The following is a 9,380-nucleotide window of genomic DNA, read 5'->3' on the forward strand; positions in this document are numbered from 1 at the left end:
GGAATCAAACATATCATATTTAGCGATCTACAACTTTATGTAGGATTTTATGACTAACCATGTGAATGACCAATTCCTGTCATATCTCTAAATAGATATAAGTGAAGCAAGAGAGTTTAATTCTTTCTACAAAATATATGCCCACTCTCTAACAAATATAAGTGAAGCAAAAGAGCATTCTACAAATGGCGGTTTTCTATGTAAAGAGAAACAGGCAATCCAAACTTCAAAAGATATAAGTGAAGCACATGAAGCATTCTATAAAGCCACACTCAAAAGATTAAAGTGAAGTGCAATGAGCATTCTATAAATAAACCAAGGACTATCTCATAACAGCATGGTGCATAAAATAAAAGTGAAAACTAAATGCAAAAGACGCTCCAAGACTTGCACATATCGCATGAACGAAACGAATCCGAAAACATACAGATACTTGTTGAAGAAAGAGGGGATGCCTTCCGGGGCATCCCCAAGCTTAGACGCTTGAGTATCCTTGAATATTTAATTGGGGTGCCTTGGGCATCCCCAAGCTTGAGCTCTTGCCTCTCTTTATTTTCCTCATATCGAGACCTCCTCGATCAAACACTTCATCCACACAAAACTTCAACAGAAAACTCGGTAAGATCCGTTAGTATAATAAAGCAAATCACTACTCTAAGTACTGTAGCAAACCAATTAATATTTTATTTTTGCATTGTGTCTACTTTAATATAGCTTTTCCATGGCTTAATCCACTGATAGAAATTGATAGTTTCATCAAAACAAGCAAACTATGCATCAAAAATAGAGTCTGTCAAAAACAGAACAGTCTGTAGCAATCTGAACATTCACCATACTTCTGGTACCCCAACAATTTTACCAAAATTAGGAAAAATAAAAAATTTGTACATAAATACAGTGCAACAAGAATCAGAACCATTGGACGTTCCAGCAAAAAAACTAAAATCACGCACTACAGACAAAGTTTCTGTCCTGCACAGTACAAACCAACAAGCATTGTAAACAACCCTAAAGGAAAACCTTGGCAGATTATTTTTATAATACAATGGAATTGTACAAGGGGATAATTATTTTTGATGAAAAGTTTCTGTAATTAAGATTCACAAAGTTTCCGTGAGCATGAACAAAGTTCAAGGCTAGCTCCAACTTCAACAATGCTTGTTTTTCTCACTTTCACTTTCCTTTTTGAAAAGCTTTAGGTTCCCCTCTTTATTTTTTTTGTTTTTAAACTATGTAAAAGAACTCAACAGAATAAATGACTCTCTAAAACTTCCGGGTTGTCTCCCTGGCAGCCCTTTCTTTAAAGCCATTAAGCTTGGCATATAGTGCTCAAGTAATGGATCCACCCGGATCCCAAGGTATATCAAAGCCAATTTTGATTAACAATGATTTATAATTTAGTAGTGAGCACAAAGTAACATATATCATGCAACAACAAAGTCTAACTCTCTTCCTATGCATCGGCATGTCAGAAAAGAACAATTCATGCACACCAAGTAAAGGCCAATGCATAGTATAAGCAGTTTCTTGCAATTTTATCATATTGGAAACATAGAGAGGTGGAGATATAGTTCCTCTCTCATAATAATTGCAAGTAGGAGCAGCAAGCACATGCATATTATATTCATCAAAATCATCATGTGCAACGGTAAAAGGCAACCCATCAATATAATCCTTAGTAAGCACAAACTTCTCCAATATAGTGTAGTTGGGAGAATTCAAAAAGATAATAGGACTATCATGCGTGGGTGCAATAGCAACAATTTCATGTTTAACATAAGGAACTATAGCAAGTTCATCTCCATAAGCATAATTCATATTGGCATCTTGGCCACAAGCATAGCAAGCATCATCAAAAAGGGATATTTCAAGAGAATCAACGGGATCATAGCAATCATCCTTCGGTAAGCACGAAGGGGAATTAAACAATGTATGAGTTGAAGAGTTACTCTTATTAGAAGGTGGGCACGGCTAGCTAATCCGCTCTTCCTCCTTTTGTTTTTCACTCTCCTCATCATCTTTTTCATCCAATGAGCTCACAGTTTCATCAATTTCTTCTTCCACAGCTTCCTGCAAAATATTAGTCTCTTCTTGGACAGCGGAGAATTTCTCAATATATAGTTTAACATAGGCATTAGAAGCATAATTATCATAACAATATTCAAGTATGGAAAAAATTTCAGATTTGTAAAGAGTGGCATGATACTTTTCAATCAAAGAAGCAATTTCATAAGCACCCTTAAAAGCAACAATTTCTTCAATTTGTTGAACATCATAGTAATTATAAACACCCTTAGCATACGAAGATACGATTCATTATCAATAACCTCACATTGGTAGGGAAGGTGTTTCTTAGGGTTTTCAGAACAACAAGTAACATCATATATTTCACATAAAGTCCAAGCATAGCATTGCAAACGATGAATTTGATCCAGTAAAAGTTTCCCTTTTTCAGATATACGGTGTCGCACATAACAAGCATGCTCATCTAAAGATTTGCCCTCAACTAAGCTAGTGGGGGTTTCAGCATGAGCACAAAGGGATCGAAGATGATCCCAGTAAAAAGCTTTAGGAGTGTGATAGATTTTGAGTGGTTCTTCAACCATCGGTGTAGTAGGTACAACTAATTTTTTTGTTATTTTGCGTTTCCCACCCATAACTAATGATAGAAAACAACTAAGAACAGCAAATAAAAATTACTTAGTGATGAAGCAAACAAGCACACACGAGAATATTCACCCCACGCTATTACTTCCCGGCAACGGCGCCAGAAAAAGGTCTTGATAACCCACAAGTGTAGGGGATAATTGTAGCCTCTTTAGATAAGTAAGAGTGTCGAACCCAACGAGGAGCTAAAGGTAGAACAAATATTCCCTCAAGTTCTATCGACCACCGATACAACTCTATGCACGCTTGACGTTCGCTTTACCTAGAACAAGTATGAAACTATACGTACTTTCTAGGTGTTGTTGGATAGGTTTGCAAGATAATCCCCTTACTCGTGTTTAAGCTTCTGTCACTCTAACAACCCACTATAAGCGAATCATGAACGTATTGCAGCACCCTACAGCGGGAATCCCTCACGCTTGCACGACACGGAGGGCATCATAGGACAGCAACATAACCACAAGAAAATTAAACCAATCATAGCAATTCATCAATCACCGGTAGGACAACGAAAACCTACTCAGACATCATAGGATGGCAACACATCATTGGATAATAATATGAAACATAAAGCACCATGTTCAAGTAGAGGGTACAGCGGGTTGCGGGAGAGTGGACCGCTGGATATAGATGGGGTAAGGTGATGGAGATGTTGGTGAAGATGGCGGAGGTGTTGGTAAAGATTGCGGTGATGATGATGGCCCCCGGCGGCGTTCCGGTGCCACCGGAAACAAGGGGGAGAGAGCCCCCCTTCTTCTTCTTCTTCCTTGACCTTCTCCCTAGATGGGAGAAGGGTTTCCCCTCTGGTCCTTGGATCCCATGGCGTGGGAGGGGCTAGAGCCTCTCCGAGATTGGATCTATCTCTCTGTCTCTCTCTGTTTCTGCGTTCTTGGATTCTGCCGTGGCACTGTTTCTTTTATATCTGGAGATCCGTAACTCTGATTGGATTGAAACCTTCGCCCAGATCTTTTTCCAAAAATTATCTTTCTTGCGGCCAAAGAAGGGCATCAACCGCCTTACGAGGGGCCCAGGAGGGTGGGGGCGCGCCCACCTGGAGTGGGCGTGGGCCCCTATCTCTTGGCCACCTCGGGCACCGTCTCGCGTTGATTTTACTTCCCAAAAATCACAAATATTCCAAAATAATTCTCCGTCCATTTTTACCCTGTTTGGACTCCGTTTTATATGGGTTTTCTGCAAAACATAAAACATGCAACAGACAAGAACTAGCACTAGGCACTGGATCAATATGTTAGTCCCAAAAATAATATAAAAAGTTGCCAAAAGTATATGAAAGTTGAATAATATTGGCATGGAACAATCAAAAATTATAGATACAACAAAGACGTATCAGGGTGCCTTGGGCATCCCCAAGCTCGAGCTTTTGTGTCTCCTTAATTCCTTTTATCCCTCGGTTTCCTAAATCTCGAAAGCTTCATCCACACCAAACTCAACAAGAACTCGTGAGATAAGTTTGTATAAACCAATGCAAAAGCCTTATCATTTGTTACTGTAACAAATCACTAAAATTATTATTCAACATTGCATACTAAATGTCTCTGCATATTTAATACTCCTATCCTCAAATGGAATCATTAAACAAGCAAACATATGCAAACAATGCAAACATAACAGCAATCTGCCAAAAACAGTATAGTATGTAAAGAATGCAAGATTAATCATACTTCCCTAACTCCAAAAATTATGAGAAAAATACTAAGATGTCTAAGATTTATTAGAGCTCAATATGCAAAAAGTTTCAACATTATACCATCCTCTGACTTTCCTAGGGAATTTTTGCAACAGCGGTAAACTTTCTATTTTCAAACAGCAACATGTATACTAGCAAAATAAGCATGGTAAAGGCTATCCTTGACATTTTTATTGAAAATATAGATGCAAAACATTATTATAAATAACACCAAGCAAATACTAACAGAGGAAAATGACGCTCCAAGCAAAACACATATCATGTGGTGAATAAAAATATAGCTCCAAGTAAAGTTACCGATGGACGAAAACGAAAGATGGCATCCCCAAGCTTAGGCTCTTGGTTATCCTTGAATATCTTGGGGTTCCATGGGCATCCCCAATCTTAGTATATTGCCACTCCTTATTCCATAGTCCATCAAATCTTTACCCAAAACTTGAAAACTTCACAACACAAAACTCAACAGGAAATCTCATAAGCTCCGTTAGTGCAAGAAAGAAAAACCACAACATAAGGTACTGTAATGAACTCATTATTTATTTATATTTGTGTTAAACCTACTTTATTCCACTTCTATATGGTTCGTACCCTACATACTAGCCATAGATTCATCAAAATAAGCAAACAACACATAGAAAACAGAATCTGTCAAAAACAGAACAGTCTGTAGTAATCTGTATCAAACGTATACTTCTCGAACTCCAAAAATCCTACCAAATTAGGAAAACCTGAGAAATTTGTGTACCAATCCATATCAAAAAGAATCAGATCATAATCATGTTTATGGGAATTATAAAATCTAGTTTACTGTGTGAAAAGTTTCTGATATTCAGCAGGATCAACACAACTATCACCGTAAGCTATCCTAAAGGTCTTACTTGGCACTTTATTGAAACAAAATCTATAAAACATGATTACTACATTAGCATAATCATGTGGAAACACAAAAACAGTAAAGGTAAATATTGGGTTTTCTCACAACAAGCGCTTTTCTTTAATGTCTTTCTAGCTAGGCATGATGATGACAATGATGCTCACATAAAAGATAAGGATTGAAACATAACGAGAGCATCATAAAGCATATGACTAGCACATTTAAGTCTAACCCACTTCCTATGCATAGGGATGTTGTGAGCAAACAACTTATGGGAACAATAATCAACTATCATAGGACGGCAAAACAAGCATAGCTTCAAGATTTTGAACACATAGAGAGGAAACTTGATATTATTGCAATTCCTACAAGCATATGTTCCTCCCTCATAATAATTTTCAGTAGCATCATGAATGAATTCAACAATATAACCAGCACCTAAAGCATTCTTTTCATGATCTACTTGCATAGAAATTTTATTACTCTCCACATAAGCAAAATTCTTCTCATTCAGAATAGCGAGAGTATCATACGAGACTTGAATACTATAAATTGTTTCCACATTAAAAGAGTAATGTTCAGAAAAAGGATAATCATAATCATGAAAAGTTTTATAAATATAATCATCACTACTTTTTATAGCATAAGTTTCATCACAATAATCATCATAGGTGTGACACTCCAAAAAATTTGTGGTTTTTGTTTTCAGAAAGAGCCTTGCTTGGTTTGAAGAAGGTCATTTAAACCCTGCTTAAAAACCCTCTTCTAAGTTTGCCCTCTGAAAATCTTTTCTTGGATTTATTTTCTTCTAAAAAGAAACCCTTTTGGTTTTGGGCTTTTGTTTGATTTTGATCCATCCTTGTTTACCATGCCTCTTATGGTAAAACTCCCCCAAAACCCCTCCTTCCACTTTGGTGCAACCCAAACATTCTGTCCAAACTAATAAAATCCATTTTTGGATTTTATTCCAATTATTTCTCTTCCCAAAATAATTCTGTCTTTTCTTTTGAGCCTAGGTGATTTGCAAAGCAAGTACCTTAATACATTTGATTTTTGACCTCAACTCAACTCCTCTGGATAGTCCTTTGTACCCACAACCAAGAACCACCTTGATCCACTCTTCTTATTTTCAAATATTTCAAATTTCACTCTCTGCAAATTTGGACCAGATTTGCCAAATTTGGTGAAATTCATATCTACACTCCTCCAAAAATTCCACCAAAATTCAGGCAACCTCTAGTTGCAATGAGAGACCCCTCCACCAAAAATCAGCTCAAGGAAAAATCCCTACATGCCAGAATCATTATGTCGAACACTTGACATGCACTGTTACTATTCATATTCAGTAAATTCAGAGTTTCAGTGTCGTTTCTCCGTCAGTAACTTCAGTCACATGTCCATTGTGCTTTTGGCTCATTGCTCGCAGCCCCTCCCTCTTGGCGCCTTCCTGGCGTCGGTGGCGCCCTGGCCCACCTGCGCCGGCATGCTTTGCGGCGGCAGAACCACCGTAACAGCCGACAGGGGGCAACACTGCGGCATAACGCTGTTCGGCGCCGCCCAATCCTCCTGAGAGCTCCGCGTGACCACCTCCTTGCCAGCGCACGCATGCAGCACCGTCGCCGTGGCCTGGCATGCTCAGAGCGCGTTCTCTGCCGCCGATTTGCCGTGCGGCCGTTCCGTCGAGGACAGGTCGTAACCACCCCTCTCGTGCTGAGTTGGACGCTGAAATGGCACCAATACTCCACCTAGATGATGCTCAAGCTCCTAAGCCGACTGTCCAGCCACAACGCCGCCGTAATCACTCGCCGGACTTATCCGTTCACGGCAACCGCCTCGGGCCGGCTATATATAGCACCCCCCGAGCTTGCTCTCGCCCCCGCACAACTCCACCACCTCACCAGACCCCGCCTAGCCACTGGAAGAGCCTCGAGGGGCCCTTCTTCCTCAACTCCGGCCACCTTGTTCTGCCTCGGCCTCCACCTTGATTCACTCCGGTGAGGCCGTCTCCGGCGCCATAACCTCGTCTGCAACCCTCTCGAGCAACTAGGAAACTAACCCCCACTCCGATTTGACCCTCGCAGCTATCTCCGGCAAGATCCATGACTGCCCGAGCCACCGTCCGCCTGAGCAAGGGCCTCCGTCGACACAGTGCTCTCCGGCGACCACCACCACCACCCACAAACGCGGAAAGGTGCACTGATCACGAAGGTAAACCCCGATCACCTTGCCTCGCCGTGGATCGCCGCCGGCGACCACCGCACCTCTCGGGCGCCGTCGCGCCCTGTTTCCCTCGTTTGAAATTTCAAACCTGACGGGTGGAGCCCGCCTGTCAGTCTCTCAGCCGTTTCTTTTAAACGAAACGTTTTCTGGACTTTTCCGCAAAACCCCCTGGAAACTTTCTGTTTCATTACAGATGGGTCCTTGGACCAAAACTCTTATAACTTTTAACCAGAAAAATGGTTTTTGATTGATTCTTTGTCTGTCATCTTTATTTTTCTGTCTAGTTTTTTGTCATATTTATTTGAAAAATATTTGGAATACTTTTATGTACACTCACGGTATTTACGTTACGTACGTATTTTTCTTATATCGTAGATACCGGAGGAGGTGACAGAGCTGTAAACTTCACATAGTTAAACTCCGACTACTCCGAACCAGGCAAGCATGTTTGAACCCTTGATATGATGAGTGGTTGTTGCATGTTTGCATTTTAGTATAGTCATGGCATGTTTATGAACATTTCTTGGAATGATATATTTCATGCACACAAGTGGAAAGTAAGTTTCGGAAAGCATTATGTTGTGGGATACATATTTGCATGCCCATGTGATGGCATGAGGATGGGTAAGATGGCAGTGTTGTGACATGCCAGTCTTATGCCAGATTATTTCACTTCCGTGTCATCGTGAAACAAATCACATTTCCATTCCTTCCTTCCTGTACTGTCACATGTTTTCCGAAAGGAATATGGCTTAGTAAGTTGCAAATCGTTTTCCTGGTACACACCAAATAGAGAGGCCGGGATGAGGGTTCCATGGCCCTAGATTAAAGCTCATCATCCGGTCAGGGGGCATGGGTGTTTCCGGTTGGGACCAAGAGGGGGGCACCCCTTAGAGCGCGCGTATAGAAATTTGATCCCATGCTATTCGAGGTTGTGACCTCCCCGTCTCAAAGTTTTTCTTGGACATTGTCCAGGGTGATTCCTGGCATCGTGAGGTGAAATAGGTGTGTTCTAGTTAAATGTGTTTCTACTGAAATACCATAAACAGAACTAGTCCATTCGTGACTACGGAAATCCGTTGGCTGTAGTCAGTCAGTACCAACTCTGCAGAGTCACAAATCTTTCAATCATCTTGTACATGTTCAAGTACTATATTCATCTTATCTTGTCAGGTATCAGCCTTAGTGACAAAACTCCGGTGGAATACATGTGTGATAAATCCGGTTAAATGATTATTCTTGTGGATGGACTAATCATGTTATTCACGTTTGTTACAAGCCCTGTCTGTGATGTCGCTCAGACGTCCGACGGTGGCATACTTGTTATTTACGTTTGTTACAAGCCCTGTCTGTGATGTCGCTCAGACGTCCGACGGTGGCATGCTTGTACTTACTTTTATTGTAAGCCCTGTCTGCGATGTCGCTCAGACGTCCGATTGTGGCATTTCTTTTCAAGCCCTATCTGTGATGTCGCTCAGACATCCGACCGTGGCATTTCTTTTAAAGCCCTTTATGTGGTGTCGCTAAGACGCCCGACTGTGGCATTTCTTTTAAAGCCCTTTATGTGGTGTCGCTAAGACGCCCGACTGCGGCATTTCTTTTAAAGCCCTTTATGTGGTGTCGCTAAGACGCCCGACTGCGGCATTTCTTTTAAGCCCTTTATGTGATGTCGCTCAGACGTCCGACTGCGGCATTTCTTTTAAGCCCTTTATGTGGTGTCGCTTAGACGCTCGACTGCGGCATGAGGTTTTATTTGTTTACCTTTCGAGGCGTCGCTCCAGACACCCGATCGGTTTTTATTTATTTGTTTACTTATCAAGTCGTGCATAAATATTATTATTGTTGTATGAGCATCATTTTTATTCATGACGCATTCATGCATTCATTGATTATATCTTTTGTCTGAACTGT

This window comes from Triticum aestivum, chromosome 4B, assembly GCF_018294505.1.
Source record: "Triticum aestivum cultivar Chinese Spring chromosome 4B, IWGSC CS RefSeq v2.1, whole genome shotgun sequence".
Taxonomy (NCBI): domain Eukaryota; kingdom Viridiplantae; phylum Streptophyta; class Magnoliopsida; order Poales; family Poaceae; genus Triticum; species Triticum aestivum.